Raw genomic sequence first — 18,967 nt, 5'->3', positions numbered from 1 at the left:
AACTTCATACTGATGTCATTGATTGATTTCATCAATGAATGGGAGAAAAATCTCCTGTACAGGACTCCAAATAATTTATGCAGACACGGCTCTCAAGGAAGGAGTGGGACATAACTCTCCACTCTTTAAGTGTGGGCTCCACATAGTCATTTCTTCCAGCGAGTACAGTATGAAAAGTATAAAGGGAGTAACTTTACAATGAAAAAAAAAGATGAACATTACCTCAGCAGGGCATCCAGGTCAACATCAACAGTTATAAATTATATTACATTGTACCTGCCCTTGACATGTGATGAAATGGTGCTTTTAACTCTGTCATCTTCCTTCCAGAAACCCAAAACCTAAAACTACAGTTTAAAAATGAGAAAAATATCAAATTTCGATGAAGGGGCATCCCACAAAATACTGAACAGTATTCTTCAAATCTGTCAAGATCATCAAAAAAAAGGAATGTCTAAGAAACTCGCTGCATGAGATCTTGTAAAGAAAAAGGACATTAGGTTAAAAACTAAGGAAATCTGCCATTATTGGAGATGACTATTAACTCATTTTCAAAATAAAGAGTTGGTATATAAAAGGGAAATAAACATCTACCTCATAAGGAAGAACTATAGTTCAACTCTAGTTAACAGGGAAAGGTCTTTTTAAGAGAGAAAAGCTAACTAACAGATCCAGAGAAATGGCAGGATTAGAAAAAGCACCATTTTGCAAGCCCCAATGAAATAACTGATTGAAAGTTCATCTACACATGTTAAAAATATCAAGTAAAAGGTTGCTGGGAAACAGGATATTCACAGGAAACCAAAATACCACCTCACTGATCAACTGCTAATTGTAAGGGGTGGAAAATCAATCTTTATAATGGATAGATCTGATAAATACCACCTTAACCAAATGATCACACTTTAGGGAATTAACATAATATACATAAGAGCACCTAAGCCAAAAAAGAAAAGAAAAAACATAAAACAACCTAAACAGAACCCAGTCTTCAGACCCAATCTTCTGTTTTTAGGAAACAACAGTGGCTAGAAAAACAAGTCAAATACCTCAAGAAAATAATCAAATTCAAAATGTGGGAACTTTCATTGTGGTTTCAGTAAGAAGCCAATAAATACCATGGAGGAGGGGGAAAAGTAGAGGTGGGGACAACTATAGAATGTTAAAAGTGACTAATAATTAAATGCAAGGCATAAACTTTGATTGAATCCTGGTTCAATAAAACCAGTTACAATTGGTCTTTGGGGAGGGAAGGGACAGAATAGATGGTGGAACAGGACTCTCCAGCAATCACCGCCTCCCCCCATAAACATCATGAAAATTATCTTCATAAGAGCTAAAGTAACCAGGTAAGAGATGACAAAGAGATGTAGCACAAACTGACCTTTTGGAGAGAACAATGAGAAAAACGTGAGTATAAACTAGATGTTAAGGTTTTTTAAGTATAATATAGTATGTAGAACATGCTAACTTTTACAGAGATGCTTACAAAACTGAAGCATTTAGTGGTCAAGTATTGCAAAAAAAAAAATCTATTAGAAACATACAACAAAAAAAGTTAAGTATCATATCCAAGTAGCAGTATACAGGTGTTCACTGTAATACTCTTCTACTCGTATGTTTGAATATTCTTAAGTTAAGAGTAGTGTGGGGGAAATAGTCATTTTTAAAAATGAGAGGGAAGGTTGGCCAAAATGATCAGGTGTAAAGCACCAGAAAACAGTAGTAGCAGATTCTATGTTAACACATTAATCCTAAACCTATCTGGTAGGACACGTACACCGTATTGTGAACATTACAAAGATGGGGCAAGAAACAGAGAAAATCAGATTAAGAAACAATTCCTACCTTCTAAAAGTTTAAAATATCAACCAAAACGCTGCTGATAAAACCATATGAAACAGAATATCCCCAATATCCTATCTCTGATTTTCTCAAGGGAACAAAGAAGAGGTACGATAGATACACCATTTTTCCTCTTTAATTACAATGATTGACAGTGCTGGAAAAATTTTATAATTTTGAAATTTAGAAAGTATGAGAATGGGCTGGGGGGATCAAGAAGATAAATGAACTCATGAAGACCTTAAATTTATAAACATTCATCTATGAAGATACAAAGTAACACAGTAAATCAAATTCAGTAACACTTTATCTCCAACATTAATATTGGGCTCTATAGAATTAAATTCTCTCTGCAATCCCTCACATATTAGTGGCTATATTGCAGATATAAACTGCTATAAGACACAACTTTACGTCCAGCCCTAAAGGTAACTCCTTCACTGAATGACTCAAAAGGCTATCCTAGGGTTTCTCTGAGAAATAAGCTTTAAAATTTTACTCAGTTTTATCAAGTAGACACTTTTTAAGGCCTTCTCCACAGAATTCTACAGCCTTTTAATTATGACAGTATCATGGGAACAAGCATGTCCACTCCCTTTATATGTGACTGCCCCTTTTCACTCCTAATAATCACAAAACTAATATCCTACTTCCCTAACTTTGCAAAAATATCTGGTTTTCTCTGCCAATTTTCCCTCTCTTGTCTATCCTTGTCTCATTTTTCTTTTGTCTAGTAATTGTTATAATGTATAAAAACTGGTAACCAAAATCTCAGCCTGAGGAAAAATTAAATCCAAATGTACCAAAATTTTAAATAAGGAATCTTGTGACATAAACCTTCATCAGGCTAACAAATTACCTTGCTTACAATAATCAACTAGGTAATTCAGGCCAATGCGTCTACTCAGAGTAACCAAAGAAAATGGATAGCCTCCTAAGCCCCCAGAAGAAAACTACAAAACAAAAACCAAAACTTTGCTTGAAGTGCTAAAAAGGCAGTAAAAAAGTAGGGAGACCAAGATCTGGGAGAGTTAAGACATTTTCATACATGAGTCTGGCCCTGGCATCTGATGACATTCCCACACAAAAGCCTAAGGAAAAACTTAGAGAATCCAGATAATGAAGTTATTGAACACGTACATGCATAATATATTCAAAGAAAGTTTTTTTTTTTTTAAAGACTCATGAAAATATTGGCTCAGTGCAAAATCCTGCTAACTTCAGAATTTCAACATATTTAATTCCCTAATCTTTACAGTCATCTCTGATGGACTCCTTAGAAATCCTCACAGCTATTCTAAACTCTCATTTCCATTCAGCCCACATGCATCTGGAAAGAACACTTTACCTACTAAAGTAAGAAAAGTCAGTCATCCAATCTAAAAAGAATTCCTATAGGCTCTCTAATCTGCCTTATCTTTACAGAGGCAGCACAACAGAGTGAACGAACTGTTATGGACAGCCACCATAGCTCAAATCAGAAGTTTTACATCATAACCCACCATATACATGCTTACGTTTCTATATGTAAGTACACTCACCCATCTAATTGAAACAACTTTCAAAAGCAATTCTGAACAACAATAATCAAAATAGTGTGACTGACATAAGGAGAGACAGAGATCAATGGAAAAGAACTGAGAATCCAGAAATAAATCCACTTTTTTTTTTTAAGAAGGTCATGACAATTTGATGAGAAAGAATAATAGCTTCAACAAATGGAGCTAGGACAACTGCATATATCTATATGCAAAAGAATGGTCAAACACCAGAAAATTAACTCAAAATGGATCACAGACCTAAATGTAAGAGCTAAACTACAAAATTCTTAGAAAAAAACCTAAGAGAAACCCTTCAACCTCAACTTAGGCAACAGTTTCTAGATAAGATAGTAAAAGCACAATCAACCAAGAAAAAACAGATAAACTGGGTTTCATTAAAATTAAAACCTTTTAAGCTGCAAACAATACCATCATGAAAAGTAAAAAGCAATCCCCAAAATAAAATACTTATAAATCATACATCTGTTAAGGAACTTGTATCCATAACATATAAAGAGCTCTTATTAACTCAATAATAAAAAGATAAATAACCCAACTTTTAAAATGAGCAAGGAATCTGAGTAAACATTTCTCAAGATATACAAGTAGCCAAGTAGCACATGAAAAGATGGTCAACATCATTAGCTATTAGGCAAATGCAAATCAAAACTACAATGAGATACCACTCTACACCCATCAGGAAAACTATAATCAAGACAACAAGCAGCCTGAATAAAATGTGGAGAAAGTAGAACCTTCACACCTTGATGGTGGAAATGTATCACATGTGATGCAGCCACATTGAAGAACAGTAATGTAGTTCTCAGAAGCATCCATATGACGCAGCAATTCTATTCCTGGGTATATACTGAAGAGAAATGAAAATACACAATACAAAAAACTTGTACGCAAGTGTTCATGATGGCATTACTTATTATAGCCAAGTGAAAACAGATCAAATGTCCATCAACTAAAGAGTGGATAAATAACATGTGCTCTATCTGTATAATGGAGTATTAGATTATAAAAATGAATAAAGCAATGATACATGCACATGATGAATTTCATGCTAAGTGAAATAAGTCAGTCACAGAAGTCTGCATACCATCTGATTCCACTTAGATGAAATATCTAGAATAGGCAAATACATAGAGAAGAAATAGGTAGTACTTTCTTGGGCCTGGGGAGAGGAATGGGGGTGACTGCTAATTAATATGGAGTTTCTTTCTGAGGTGACAAAGACGTGCTATAGTTAGGTTGTGGTGACAGCTATATTACTTACATTATGAATATACTAAAAAAGCTTTTATACTTCAAATGGATAAAAGGGAATGCTATGTGAATTATATGTCAGTAAAACTGTTAAAAGAAAAATTCTTAGCCCTCTTATTACATGGGACCCACACTGATATTTTCTACTTCATTTCATTTAAAAAGATAACACAACTTGTGAAATTCATTCTTCAACCCAGTAATGGGTCATATCTGGCACTGCCAGAGTTCTACATAACACCAGAACTGAATACCACCATCTGCTATTATCAGAACTAATCCCATCAGACCTAACATCCCTGCTAAACCTCAGTCACCTGAAAAAAGGCCAACTCTCCCTGGTTATCTATTATTTCCTGAACTCTCACAGTCACACTGCTTTGTAGAGCCTTCATTTTACTCCATTCCTCATTCTCTCTAATTCCTTTACTTAGTCGTCTGAAATTCCTAATTGTGACAAGCAAATGTAGCCAATTATACCATTATCCTGTATCTATTATCCTTTCTTATACTATATACAGGATGTCATATATAGGAAAAATTAACAAACTCATATTATATTTGATATATGTTTGATATTTTTAGTATCTTTCATATTTATATATCAACATGCAGAGAAATACCTTGTAAAATTTTGTAATTATTTTGTCAATAAAGGTTCGTTTAGCTACATTTCCCATTTCCCTATGCACATATGGCAACCTTTAGAACACCCTATATATACTTTTGTCATATTGTCCTTTTTCATTGTCATCTATCCTCCTTCCAAGTCTCCCTCATTCATTGAGATATTAGCAACTGGTTTACAGTATGTATCCTTATTTCCCTTACCACCTGCTGACTTCCCATTCATGCAGACAGTCCTATTCATTCATTCATTTAGATACAGAGTCTCACTCTGTCACTCTGGGTACAGTGCCATGGCCTTATAGCTCACAGCAACCTCAAACTCCTCTTGCCTCAGTCTCCCAAGTAGCTGGGACTACGGGTGCCCCCTACAATGCCCACTAGTTTTTCTATTTTTAGTAGAGACAAGCTCTTACCCTTGCTCAGGTTGGTTTCCAACTCCCAAGCTCAGGTGATCCACCTGACTCAGCCTCCCAGAGTGCTAGGATTACAGGCATTAAGCCACAGTGCCTGGCCCAGACAGTCCCTTTTAATACCTCAGCCTCTTGAATTCACTGGCCACCTCAAGTCCACAGACTGTACCTAAATTCCACCTCAGCAGCCCACACCTAATGTCATCCTGGGCATTATCAATGCCAGTAACTATGAGCAGTGAAATCTCTTTGAGAGATCCCACTCTGACCAAGGCATTCAGTTCTTCAAGGTCACTTACTCAAACCCTGTCCCCAGACAATAAGCACTCCCTTAAAATAGTTTTTCACTTCCTTGTCCCCTTTTCCTTCTTTTACACTGACCTGGTGTGATGGTTAGTTTTATGAGCAAATTTGGCTAGGCTGTACTATCCAGTTATTCAATCAAACATGAATCTAATGAGGGTCTTTTGTAGATGTAAATACATACAACAGGGTGATTTTTATCCTTGATAATGTGGGCAAGCCTCATTATTCAATCAGTTGACTTTATACAAAAATAGGTTTCTCTGAGGAAGGTAAAAGTCTGCATTAATTCCTGCCCAAGAGCTTCCTACCTGCCTGCCCTACAGACTTCAGACTTGCTAGCCTTCAGAAAAACAAATTCCTTGAAATTCCAGTCTGTCTGTCTCTCTCTCTCTCTAACTAATTCTGTCTCTGGAGAACTCTGATATACCTAGCAAAATCTCACTTTGGATAAATCCAACCATCTGCCCTTATCTGTGCTTATATCTAATCAGTTAAATCATGCTGGAAGAGGGGGTAATCACAAAATGAGGCTAAGACAACTTTAAATTCAAGATTTTAAACTCCAAATGAGCAATCAATAATTTTTGGCAAACTGCTTCAAAATCCCCACACTCCTATCCCCCTCTGCACCCAAAGCAATCTCATACTACATTGAGAGAACAGAAACTACAACAGATGAAACCCAGGAGGACAAGCCTCCACTTTCCAACCACCAGCCTTCCTTGCAAGGGCACACAGATGTTCTGCTTTCTCTCCCTGTTTGATGGTGCTTCTAACAGGAGCCAACCTCTCTACCTGTGCTCTGCACCTTCTTTCTTGCATATAGTAGTCTCTTATTTTCTACTTTTTCACTTTCTAGACCCCACATTTTCCTTTATTTACCAAACCATTTCTTTATTACACTTTAGAGCTAATCTTGAAAAAGTTGTCTATACCCACTGTGTTAGCACTTACTCATATCTCACTCTTTTAAAAAAATTTTCATTCTTTTTTAAACCAACTTCAACTTGGCTTCTTTCTCCCCACTTGAATAAAACTCCTCATCAAGATCACCCATATAATCTCTCTGTGCCTGCTTCCTCACCTGTAAAATGGGAATAACAGTGCCCAACTTGTAGGGTTGTGTGATGTTTAAGCAACTTCACATATGTTTAGAGATTAGTGCCTAATATATGATAAAAACTAAGTATAAGCTAGTAATATCATTATGATATTCTGGATTGTTTTCCATAGGTTCTAATTTTTAATTTCTAGCTTAATACGTAAAATATAAATGGCTTGGTGCCTGTAGCTCAGCGGCTAGGGCACCAGCCACATACACTGAAGCTGGTGGGTTTGAATGTAGCCTGGGCCTGCCAAACAATAACTACTACAACCAAAAACAGCCGGGTGCTGTGATGGGCACCTGTAGTCCCAAACACTTGGAGGCTGAAGCAAGAGAACTGCTTAAGCCCAAGGGTTGGAGGTTGCTGTGAGCTGTGATGTCACAAGCTATGATGTCACAGCATTCTACTGAGGGTGACATAGTGAGACTCTCTCTCAAAAAAACAATATATATATACATATATATATATAAACTACATGATCATCATTAAGCAATGAGATCTCTACTGAACTTCAGTCAAGTATCTTCAAGTAACTACCACATAATTTCATAAGGATGAGCTACCTCAAACCCAATCACCAAATTAAACTCACTCCCTCTACCCTCTCACTCACCTGAAAGCCTTCCTGATTTGCTGATTTTTGCCAATATCGTTTTACCAAGCATACTACCTTCCTGTTAGATTTACTCATTTCTCACTTCTATGGATCTTGACCTCTACCTTGAATGTATGCTGACAGCAGACTAAGGTATATTTTGGGGAATTGCCTCTGTGTGCTAAGCACATGAATGCAGCCTGTATGCACAGTCATGCCTCACTTAATGATAGGAATACTTTCTGAGAAATGTGTTATTAGGCGATCTCATCATTGTGTCAATATCAGAGGGCACTTACACAAACCTAGAATATATGGTATAACCTACTGCTCCTTGGCTACAAACCTCTACAGCACGTTACTATACTGAATACTGTAGGCAATTATAGCACAATGGTATTTGTGTATTTGAATGTATCTAAACACAGAAAAAATACAGTAAATATACAACATTTTAATTTCATAGAACCACTGTCATATGTTTAGTCCTTGACTGAAAGATCCTTATGCAGTGCATGGTTCCATAGTATCATCAAAAAAGACGTAAATAAGTATATCTGGCATTCACTATCAATGATCTATTTAACATTTTGAAAACCAGGTGGTGCCTGCAGCTCAGTGGGTGGGGCGCCAACCACATACACTGAGGCTGGTGGGTTCAAACCCAGCCGGGGCCAACTAAAAACAGCAATGGCAGCTGCAACAGAAAAATGGCCTGGAGTTGTGGCAGGCGCCTGTAGTCCCAGATACTTGGGAGGCTGAGGCAAGAGAATCGCTTAAGCCCAACAGTTGGAGGTTGCTGTGAGCTGTGACACCACAGCACTCTACCAAGGGCAACAGCTGACTCTGTCTCAAAAAAAAAAAATTTTTGAAAACCAAAATACATCTCAAATTTATTTACATTAGAGAGAAAACTTTACACTACTCTAATTACTCCCATAACTCCTCCCTATTTTCACTATCATTCATGTCCTTTAAATATTCAGCAAGTATACAGACATTTTCGTTCTTGTTCTATACATTATGCAAGAAAACTATCATCTTTTAAAGTCACTGCAACTAATGCAACAAAAGCAAAAAACAGGAATATAAAAGTTTAGGAGAGGAGATAAAGAAAATCAAAGGAAACAGAAAAGCTGGTATCATTTATACCTAAAATAATCAAAGATTCAACTACAAAACTATTAGAAACAAGAATTCAAAAAGAGGACTTATTATTTAACAGATAAAATAGTAAATAATATACAAAATAAAAAGCTTCCTTACATACAACTAGATAGTGTATAAAATGGAAGATGCCATTTCCATCAGCAAGAAATTTAACAGAAAAACTTAAACAAAAAATAGCAATAAAAAGAAAAAAAAAGGAGGGGTAGCACCTGTGGCTCAAGGAGTAGGGTGCTAGCCCCATATATCAGGGGTGGCAGGTTCAAGCAAGGCCCCAGTCAAAACTGCAAAATTAAAAAAAAAAAAAAAGGAAAGACAGGCAGCGCACAGTGACTTACACCTGTAATCCTAGCATTCTGGAAGGCCTAGGAGGGTGGATCACCTCCTCAGTTTGGGACCAGCCTGAGTGAGAGACCTCATCTCTAAAAACAGCTGGGTGTTGTGGTAGGCACCTGTAGTCCCAGCTACTCAGGAGGTTGAGACAAGAGAATCACTTGAGCCCAAGAGTCTGAGGTTGGGCTCAGGGCAACAAAGTGACACTTGTCTCAAAAAAAAAAAAAAAAAAGGAGAAAGACTTTAAAATGCTATTAGGAACCCAAAAAGAGATTTAAACAAATAAAATAGTTCAGTTTTACACACTCTTGGATAGAAAGGTGCACAACATACATCATAAAGTTGTCGATTCTCCTATAAATACAAAGAAATCCTAATGATAAAGTCAATGGTAATAGAAGCCAATCATGGAAAGGGATATCAACTTTGAAAGGGCATGGGAACCTTTCTAGGTGATGGAAATGTTCTATATCTAGATGTGGGGATTACATAGGTGTATGGGCTATTGGGCTGTACATGTAATACTTGTACATCTTACTATTCGTAAGTTTTACACAAATAAAATGAAAAACAAAGTGCTCCCAACAGTAACAGCAACAAGACTGGTAGAGAAGGATTTCAGACTAGACTAAATGGGTCAATTCTAGAAGTTCCTATATCATAAGAGAGAAGAAAGAAAAAAAATTCTGAAAAATAAGAGCAATGGCTGGGCAGGGTGATACATGCCTTTGGGAGTCTGAGGCAAGAGGATCATTTGAAGCTAGGAGTTTGAGACCAGCCTGGGCAATATAATGAGACTATAATTACAGCTAAGTTTTGTTTAAAACTTAGCCAAGTATGGCAGTGCACATGTGTAGTCCCACCTACTCTGAAGGCAGGAGGATCACTTGAAGCCTAGGAGTTCAAGGCCGTAGGGAACTATGATCATGGCACTGCATGCCAGCCTGGGTGACAGAGTGAGATGTCTTTAAAGAAAAAAAAAATTTTTTTTTAATTAAAAAAAGAGAGCGAGAGACAGAGTAAAGAAAACCAGCCCTATCATTAAATATATCATTAAGTTACAATAATTAAAACAGGATGGCTTGGTTCCCAAATGGACAGAATTGGTCAATGGAACAAATAGTATGAAATATACTTGGAAATCTAGCAAACGATAAACGTAGCATTTTAAATCAATAAGACAGAGATTATTTAATAAATAATGCTGGGACAATAGGATGGCCACCTGATACAAAAAAAAAACAAGGTTGAACCTATATATAATATTCTACCTTAGAAAGGAAAACAGCAAATTAGAAAAATATTTCCCGAAAACAGCATGGAGCTAATTTCCCTAATGTGAAAGTAAATCCTACTAATCTAGGAAAGCAGGCAACAAAGTAATAGAAAAATATGCAAGGATAAGGGACAGTTCACAGTAAAGAAAATACAAACGGCCCTTAACAGAAGTGGGCTGAGGCAGGTGGATCTCTTGAGCTCAGTAATTCAAGACCAGCCTGAGCAAGAGGGAGACCCTGTCTCTACTAAAAAAAAAAAAAAAAAAATGGTAAGGCACTGTGGCGGTGCCTGTAGTTCCAGCTCCTCAGAAGGCTGAAGCGAGAGGGTCACTGGAGCCTAAGAATTTGAGAATTTGAGGATTTGAGGTTGCTGTGAGCTACAAGTAGGCGAGAGAGTGAGAGACTGTCTCAAAATAAATAAATAAATAAAAAGACAAATGAAAACTAAAAAAAATAAAAGATATTCAATTTCACCCAAAGAGGTGACAAGGAAAGAAGCAAGCATCCTTACACAGTACTAGGGAAATGTAGCTAAACAACCCCTACAGGCTGGGCTTCAGCAATATACATTATAACAAAATTGCAAATGCATACTTTAGCAATTCTACCTCTGGAAACTGATCCTATACATTGCTATACAAGTGTGATATGATGTACGCACAGGTAATCCACTGCACCATGGCTTCCAATAGCAAAAGTCTGAAAACAACCTAAATGTACATCAAAAAGAAGCTAAATAAATGGTACATCTATATAATGATGTTATGAACTGCATGTTTTTGTCTCTTCAAATTTGTATGTTGAAGCCTCCAATATTATGATATTTGGAGGTGGGGACTTTGGGAGGTAATTAGGTTTAGGTGAGGTCATCAGGGTGGAGCCCCCAAGATAGGTTTAGTGTCGTTATGATAGGAGGAAGAGACCAAAGCTCTCTCTGGGCATTTAAGGATACATATAGCCAGAAAGAAGCCATCTATAAAACCAGGAAAAGGGCATTCACCAAGCAACCAAATTGGTTAAGCAAACTAATCTTAATCTTCCCAGGTTCCAGAATTATGAGAAACAAATTCCTGTTGTTTAAACCATCCAATATATGGTATTTTGTTACAGGAGCCCAAATATCCATTGAGTGGTTTCAGACAAATGGAATACCATAAAGCCGTTTTAAAAAAACCAAAAAACAGTATTACTATTGATATACTGATATGGAATAATCTCTAAGTCATATTGTTAAATTAAAACAAAAGAGGCAGCCTATATGATATGCAACAACTTAGATTTAAGGGGGCAGAGAATACAACCCTTCAATTCAACAAGGTAAAAATCTATAAAGCTGTTAGAAATAAAAGTTCTTCAGTATATTTAGTACAAACATATTTGGTGGCAAAATCTGACAAGTAGCAGCATAAGCCTTTAAAATCTTTATTCATCCTACTTACTATCCTATATATGCTTTCAAGAGAGAAATATTATTGTGTTTGATTATGAAATGCTACCACCTCCTGCTAAGGATCTTGAATAATACAGTAAATATACTATATCATCTTTCCACAATTCAAAAAAAAAAAAACAAATAAACAAAACCTTAATTCTTAAATACATCTGGACCTAGAGTTTTAAATAAGGGATTTTGTATATATACATATATATCTGTATTTACTTATATATTATATGAACTATATTTGGAAGGATTCACAGGAAACTTAACACTGCTTCCAAGTAGAGGAACTGTGTGGCTGTGAATTTTGAATCAAAGTGAATGCATAGTCAAAACATTAATAAATAAAATGCAAATAAAATGACTAAAACTTTTAATTACATCCTCAATAGTAACAGATAAAGCCAGATGCTTTGGTTTTTGTGTGTATGTTTTAACTAAAAAGTTACCCTTTCTCATATCAGAGGGAAATCTATGCAACAGTAGCTTTATTTTATCTCACCTTTGGTTAACTCAAATGGAATCTTCAATTCAAGGAGCCACTCTCCCTGGAACAAGTCAGAAAACTGTTTAGTTTCTAACTCATTAATAGCTTTTAGTAAACAGCAACTTCCTGATGTTTTTGATATTTCCTGCCAAGCAATCAGGTGTGTGTGGCTGTTTTTGTGTTACGGTGTCCCCAGATATAAGGCAGGTGACAAGCCTGGACCTCTCAGCACCGGGAAGCAGTAAAGCCCACATTTGTCAATGCTGAAAGACTTAAAGTGCTCCTAACACAGATCAGGCCCTAAGTCATAACGGTTTTAATACAAGAGTTTGAGGATTCCAGGTAGTATCTGAGCAGCATCTTTTCTACTGATTTTCATATACTTACTCTGATATCTTGCAGTCCAAAATGACTTTGAGGTGACTATAACATTTGCCTTTTCTTATGCTTTGGATTTTGATTAGTCAGTACCACACACTCAAACCAGAAATTACAAAAGAAATCATACTGCTTTTATTATCATACTGCTAAAGTTATAGAGTAAATAACCATGACCAGAGATGGAAGGTTTAAAAGTTCCCAATATCCCAGTGACAAAAGAAATTCCCAATGAAATGACTAACAATTTTTGCTTCCTTCTGTTATGACATAAATGCACACATGTCTGTCCTTAACTTCTGTCACGTTATACTCAGATCACTGAAGGCAGAAAATGACTTCTACTTCCATTGGTCCCTTCATAACTTAAACCTGGGTTGGTATAGAGTAGCTTCTCAATAAATGCTGCTTACGTAAAAATCGTGTCATTTCATAGTTGTTGTCCTCAAGAAGGAACAAGAAATTTAATGTACCTTTATAACCATAGAAAAACTACACAGAAACCTTAGAAAACTTAGAAAAACATATAAAAGACAGGATTTTTAAGACACTACTAAAAAATAATCTCCTTTACTTTTCTAGAGACCTCTAGAAAATATTTAATGAATTGCTGTGATCACTAGGTCTCTGACAAATTTGTAATCTTCACAGAGTCAAAGATGCTAATAAAATTAAATTTAAAAGACATGACAATATTCCATCTTCTTCAAACGTGTTAACATGACAAAACTAAGCTCAGTTCCTGAATTCCCATTCCTTTAGATAGCTGTCAAAATAAACCTTGAAAAACTTAGGCAATACTCTGCTGTTACAAAGGGTAAAAAAAAAAAACAGTAAAGTAACTTTGTATCAGAAAAGGTGGCAAATACTATCCCTTCAATATTTGCTTTTGGAACACTTCCAAATCTTAAGGCAGAGAGGATTACTGGTCCAAATGTTAACATAAATCATCTTAGTCAATTCAGATTAGATGAGACGATCAATTTAAATGAATCCCCCCTCTCCCCCGTGAGACACAGAGGGAAACAACTGGAGTATTCTAAAGAAAGAGAATGTATGCAGTGCACTAAGGTGGTTTTAAATTCACTCAGCATTTTGCATTTGTTTAAAGTTAAAAGTAATAAATAATAACAATAGCTAAAACTTCCTAAATACTTATATCTACTGTTTCAGATACCATACCAGTGCCAGGCACTTAATATGCAGTATGTTATTTAAACCTCACAGCCCTATGAGGTTATGTGCTATTATTATTCTCATCTGACAAATAAGACAGGCCCAAATATGATATATATATAACTTAAACTAGCTTATGCCACATAGTTAGATTTGGAACATGTATTAGAGGTCAGGGCTGACCCTAAACCTCATGGTAGCAATTACTACGAGGTTTGAGTTCCTTAACTTTCTAAACAATTGGCAAATTTTAACTAAATGTGATGTACTATTAAAGGGTAATAGGAAACACAGACATTTGCTGTATCTGATAAACCCCATCACCATAAAAGAGAATGGCAGTTCTTAAGTTTTCCAAAGGGTCTTATAGATAGACACACAATTTTTAAAAATTGCATTTCAATGAAACTTAGTCTACCTAGAGATTTGTTTATTTGGGGGAAGCCTTCTCACATTTATTTTAAAAGTATATAAATGTACTATTTGGAGATGCCTTAAATTTCATCCCGATCATAAACTTCTTGATGATAATAAACTTCATTTTCACATCTTCTACAACATAAGAGCATCAAGCCTCCTTAGAAGGCATGGTGCTTTGGAATGAATAAAAATCTACCATTCAAGGAATCTCTAGCTTATGGTGAAGCTTTCTATTTGTTTTATAAGTCTAGATATTAAAGAAAAAATTTAACTCAATTTTTCCTCCTTCTAAAATCACAGAAGTCCAACTTTGATTACTGTTCTTGACCTGAGCTTCTCATTATCACCTAAGAAGGACTCTTTTTTTTTTTTTTTGTCCTAGTATGTTTTCTAAAAAACCTTCTGAGGAACAACCCTTCTTTAAAAAAAAAAAAAAAAGTCTAAAAGCTTCAGTTTACAGTTCTAAAGCCAAAAAGCTAAGCAACTTGCCTAAGGCTCCAGAGCTTACTGCTGACAAAGTCCAGATGTACTGACAGAACTGCAAAGGTGAATCTGGGTCTGATTCCTGGATTGCTCTAGTTTCACCCACTGCCCTGAATGATAGGACAACTCATTTCTATACTCCTGTCACCTTTTAGGTGGTAAATTCTGTTGAATCAGAACTCATTTATGAAATCAAAGTTTAAGTTAACCTGCATTTAGAATAAGAATGCAAAGCTTACAGATGTTCAGGTAAAGAGCTGATGACTAAGACAACAAGCAGTGCCACTGAAATAGGCAGATGATTCACATATAACACTATGTAGTTATAATGACTTCCCTGCATTACATCAATCAGAAAGGCTTCTACTACCCATACCACTGACTTGGCCAGAGACCTCTAAAGAGCTGTATCTTAATGGCAGACACATTTTTATGCTTCTACATATGCAGCAAAGCATCTCAAACATGTTTGGTTGATGCCTCAATTATGCCAAAATTCAACCCACTGGCAAAGAAAGACCAACAATAAGCAGGATCCTATTCAACAACCTCTAAATTACTATTAGTTTGTGACTAATCATTCAACAACAAATTACTTGAAGTTGTATCACCAGAGCATCTAGTATCCACATAAGATCATTTCCATAGTATTAGGCATTAAGTAGCTAAGATTGCAACTGCATTCAGTTTAGTAAAATATATGTATTCTTACACTAATTTCCTTTCCAAGTGGTGCTTCCCTCAGGAAGGATATACTTTCCAGTTCTGCCAAGGTGATCCACTCTCCGGTAATTCAGTCATGACCCCAACTAAGGCAGGAAGGGTCTGTTCTTAAATCTCACTTTAAAGTAGCCCTTTTCACATTCATTTAGAAGAACAAACTTACTAACAAAATCAGTGCTATCTCTCCCTAACAATTTGGAGTAGACATGGACTAACTGCTAATGGGTATGGAGCTTCTTCTGGGATGATGACAATCTTCTGGAATTAGTGGTTATCAGTGCCCAACTTTATGGAGATACTAAAACCCACTGAAATGTATGCTCTAAAAGGATGAATTTTATAGTATGTAAATTAAATTTCAATAAAGCTGCTATTTTTAAAAACCAACAGAATCTGGAAAACAAAACAACACAACTCTTGGTTTGTACATTGCCTGGGAGCTACTGATTATCAGTAATTCTTACTGGAATCTGATATACCTTAACCAGGTAAAGTAATAAAAATTTGGTTACCTTTTTTTTTTTATTTCTTCAGTCTACATCAAACAGTTGGTTCAATTCAAGTTCTTTCATATCCAAAAGAATGGTGAAATGTATTAATTAGTGAGTGAAAAAAGCTGTAACTTGGATAAACCAACATTATTTAGTTTTAGGCCCAGATGCTTTGCCAGTAATGTTAGTACAAGTTAAAATTTAAAATTAAATATTTCTTTTTTTTTTTTTGAGACAGAGTTGCAAGTTGTCCCCCTGGGTAGAGTGCCAGTAGCATAGCTCACAGCAACCTCCAACTCCTGGGCTCAAGCGAGTCTCCTGCCTCTGTCTCCCAAGTTGCTAGGACCAACGCCCGCCACAACGCCTCGCTATTTTTTCTCAGTTGCAGCCGTCATTGTTGTTTGGCAGCCCGGGCTAGATTCCGACCCGCCACCTTAGGTGTATGTGGCTGGCGCCTTAGCCACTTGAGCCACAGGCGCCGAGCCAAAATTAAGTATTTCTAATAAACAGTTCTAAAATGTTACTAGAAATTAAATATTTCTAATAAAAAATTTATACAGCTTTTGTTCTAGCTTTTCCATTTACAATAAAAGTCACCAAAAACTTTTCAAATAATACTCACAAATGTAAAAATGCAATCATTTTAGATACAACTGAAATACCACTCTGAGTATCCATATATGTACTCCACAACCTACACTGCTTTATTAATCATATTAGAAAACATTTAGACAATATTTTATTTTAGGATAGTGAATAGCCCAGAAATACTAAGAAAAAAATTGATTCTAAAGTGATTCAAAAGTCCCTGCCATCATAACAGATAATGTACATAACCTGATCATGTAGCCATCTGTAAAAGTTGCATGAAGGATCTGAAACTTTATAAAAACATTAAAAGTGTTTTTTAAAGGCTTGATTTAAATATTACAAATTATAAAGAGCTTTTCATCAATCCAACTTTTATTGAACACTTACTATATTCCAGGCTAAGTTATGAAGAAACAAGATGCAAGATAGGCCTGCCCTCAAGGTAGTTCAATTTTGGTTGCTTGCTTTTGTCAGGCACAGCACTAAACATGTTCACTTACAGCATCGGACCTCCTAGGTTTAATGTTAACCGCAGCAGGGGAATCCGAGGTAACCATTATAAATGACTGTAAAACTGTTAAGACTGGAAAAAATAAAATTTATAAATAAATAAAAGCGATTTTACATTTAGAGAAAATATAACTCTACTTGCTAAATAACATTTCGCTTGGACTTCCAGATATACCGCTAAAAAACAATAAGATGACCCAGAGTATAATTATACCTTCCTGAACACACATCATTTATATGACTGTCTCATTTAAAGGTACATCTACGGTACTTCAAAGAATCCTCTTACATTAAAAGATACTTCTCTTTCCTTTCAAACCTCTCCATCTGGGTACAGTACTGAACACTTGCTGAATGAATGAAGAAATAAACAGATGTTCTAATTGCCAAAGAAGTACCTACTGGGCTCAAGTCAAAACGCAACAGATTGAAAGATCAGAATACTACTGGAAGGATCACTGAATTTCACAGGTGAAAAATAGTAATCACTGGACACTGTCTAATACCGTGTAGTCAACGTGTTATTAAATTCACAGGAAAGATCAGAGAGAGAACTTTCAGAAATTAACAGTGTTCATCACAGTACTTGCTTCTGCCATCTCTGGATCCGGGACACAAGCGCAAGACAAAGAAACGGGAGGATGGAGTGAAAAAGTCAAAAGGTCACCACCGAGTGACCCTCAAAAGAAACGCGCGCCGACCACTGAAGCTGGGGCCGAGGTTGATGGTCACCTCCCGCCCAAATCCCGGGCCTGGGCTCTCCCTTGCAGCCCAGAGCTGGAAGCGACCCCAGTCTTTTTCGGCGCCGCTGCCTGCGTTAGCCCAGAACGTTAGCACAAAGAAAGCACGGAGAAACAAAATACGGTCCCCACGGACGAGAAGCAGACGTGAGCACCCGTCGACCAGAGCGCTTTTCTCAGCTCTGGACGCTGAAGGAGGCAGCCAGGGCGCGGCGGGCCGTGGAGGCGCCTCAGTCCCGACCCTCGCCCAAATGTTTTCAGAACTTGCCATCCACCCCCCACTCCATTTTATCCTCCCGACGTGGAAGTGGAACCCGCACGAAGAAAACGCGCGAGGACTAACCGGCAGCCAGAGCTCAGGGCGGAGGACGGCTGGCCGCGGCGCACTAGGGTCCCGCAGCCCCACGCCCCCTCGGCCGGCCCCCGCCTCCCTGGCCGCTATTGTTCCCGCGCCGCCCCTGCCCGCCGCGCGCTCCCGCCCCCACTCCCCAGAGGGGGTCACGGTTGAGAAGAAGGCGGTGGCGGCACAATAACATAAACACGGCCCGGCCGCCGGTCACCGTAGCCCTGGGGCTCCTGCTGCACTCACCCGGCAGCTCAGCGAACGACGACAGAAAAGCCCGCTGTGGGGGACGGGTGCCGTCCGGGCGGTCGCTGCTGCCGTTACCCAGTGTTGCTCGCAACTCCGCACTCCGGGCCCCGTCGTCCGGCCTCCGCCGCTCCGCTGAGTAACACGGACGCGGGCCGTCACCGCGCACGCCCGCTCACGTCATCGCGCAGGGTTCCGCCCCTTCGCCTCCCAAGCGGCCAGCGGGGCGGGGCAGCCCCGGGGCCCGGATTGCGGGGGTGGAGCTGCAGCTCGGGGGTGGGGCTATTCTGGGGGGTGTCTAGAGGACTTGCGGAGGTCGCGGGAAGGCGGAGCCGCGCAAAGCGCCTAGGAGAAGGCCTCTTGAGGGGCGTGGCCAGGAACAGGAGGGGGCGGGGCCCTGCGCCGGCACGTGGCGGCGCGTGGACCCAGCGAATGTCTTGTGGCTGACGGCTGCCGCCA

General features: G+C 37.9%; 1 protein-coding gene across 2 annotated transcripts in view; it reads right to left on the bottom strand.

Annotated features, from left to right (window-relative positions):
* Positions 1-18,690, bottom strand: part of MAPK8 (mitogen-activated protein kinase 8) — a 122,877-nt gene extending 104,187 nt beyond the window's left edge. For both annotated transcript variants that reach the window (XM_003801645.3, XM_012812663.2), the window contains exon 1: positions 18,509-18,690. The gene's annotated coding sequence lies outside the window, so the exon portion shown is untranslated. The remainder of the gene's footprint in view (positions 1-18,508) is intronic.
* Between the last annotated feature and the right edge of the window lie 277 nt (positions 18,691-18,967).

Source organism: Otolemur garnettii, unplaced genomic scaffold, assembly GCF_000181295.1.
Source record: "Otolemur garnettii isolate 467f Iridium unplaced genomic scaffold, OtoGar3 scaffold00217, whole genome shotgun sequence".
Classification (NCBI taxonomy): domain Eukaryota; kingdom Metazoa; phylum Chordata; class Mammalia; order Primates; family Galagidae; genus Otolemur; species Otolemur garnettii.
Note: the sequence above shows the minus strand (reverse complement) of the source record. Positions and strands in the feature narration are given on the sequence as shown.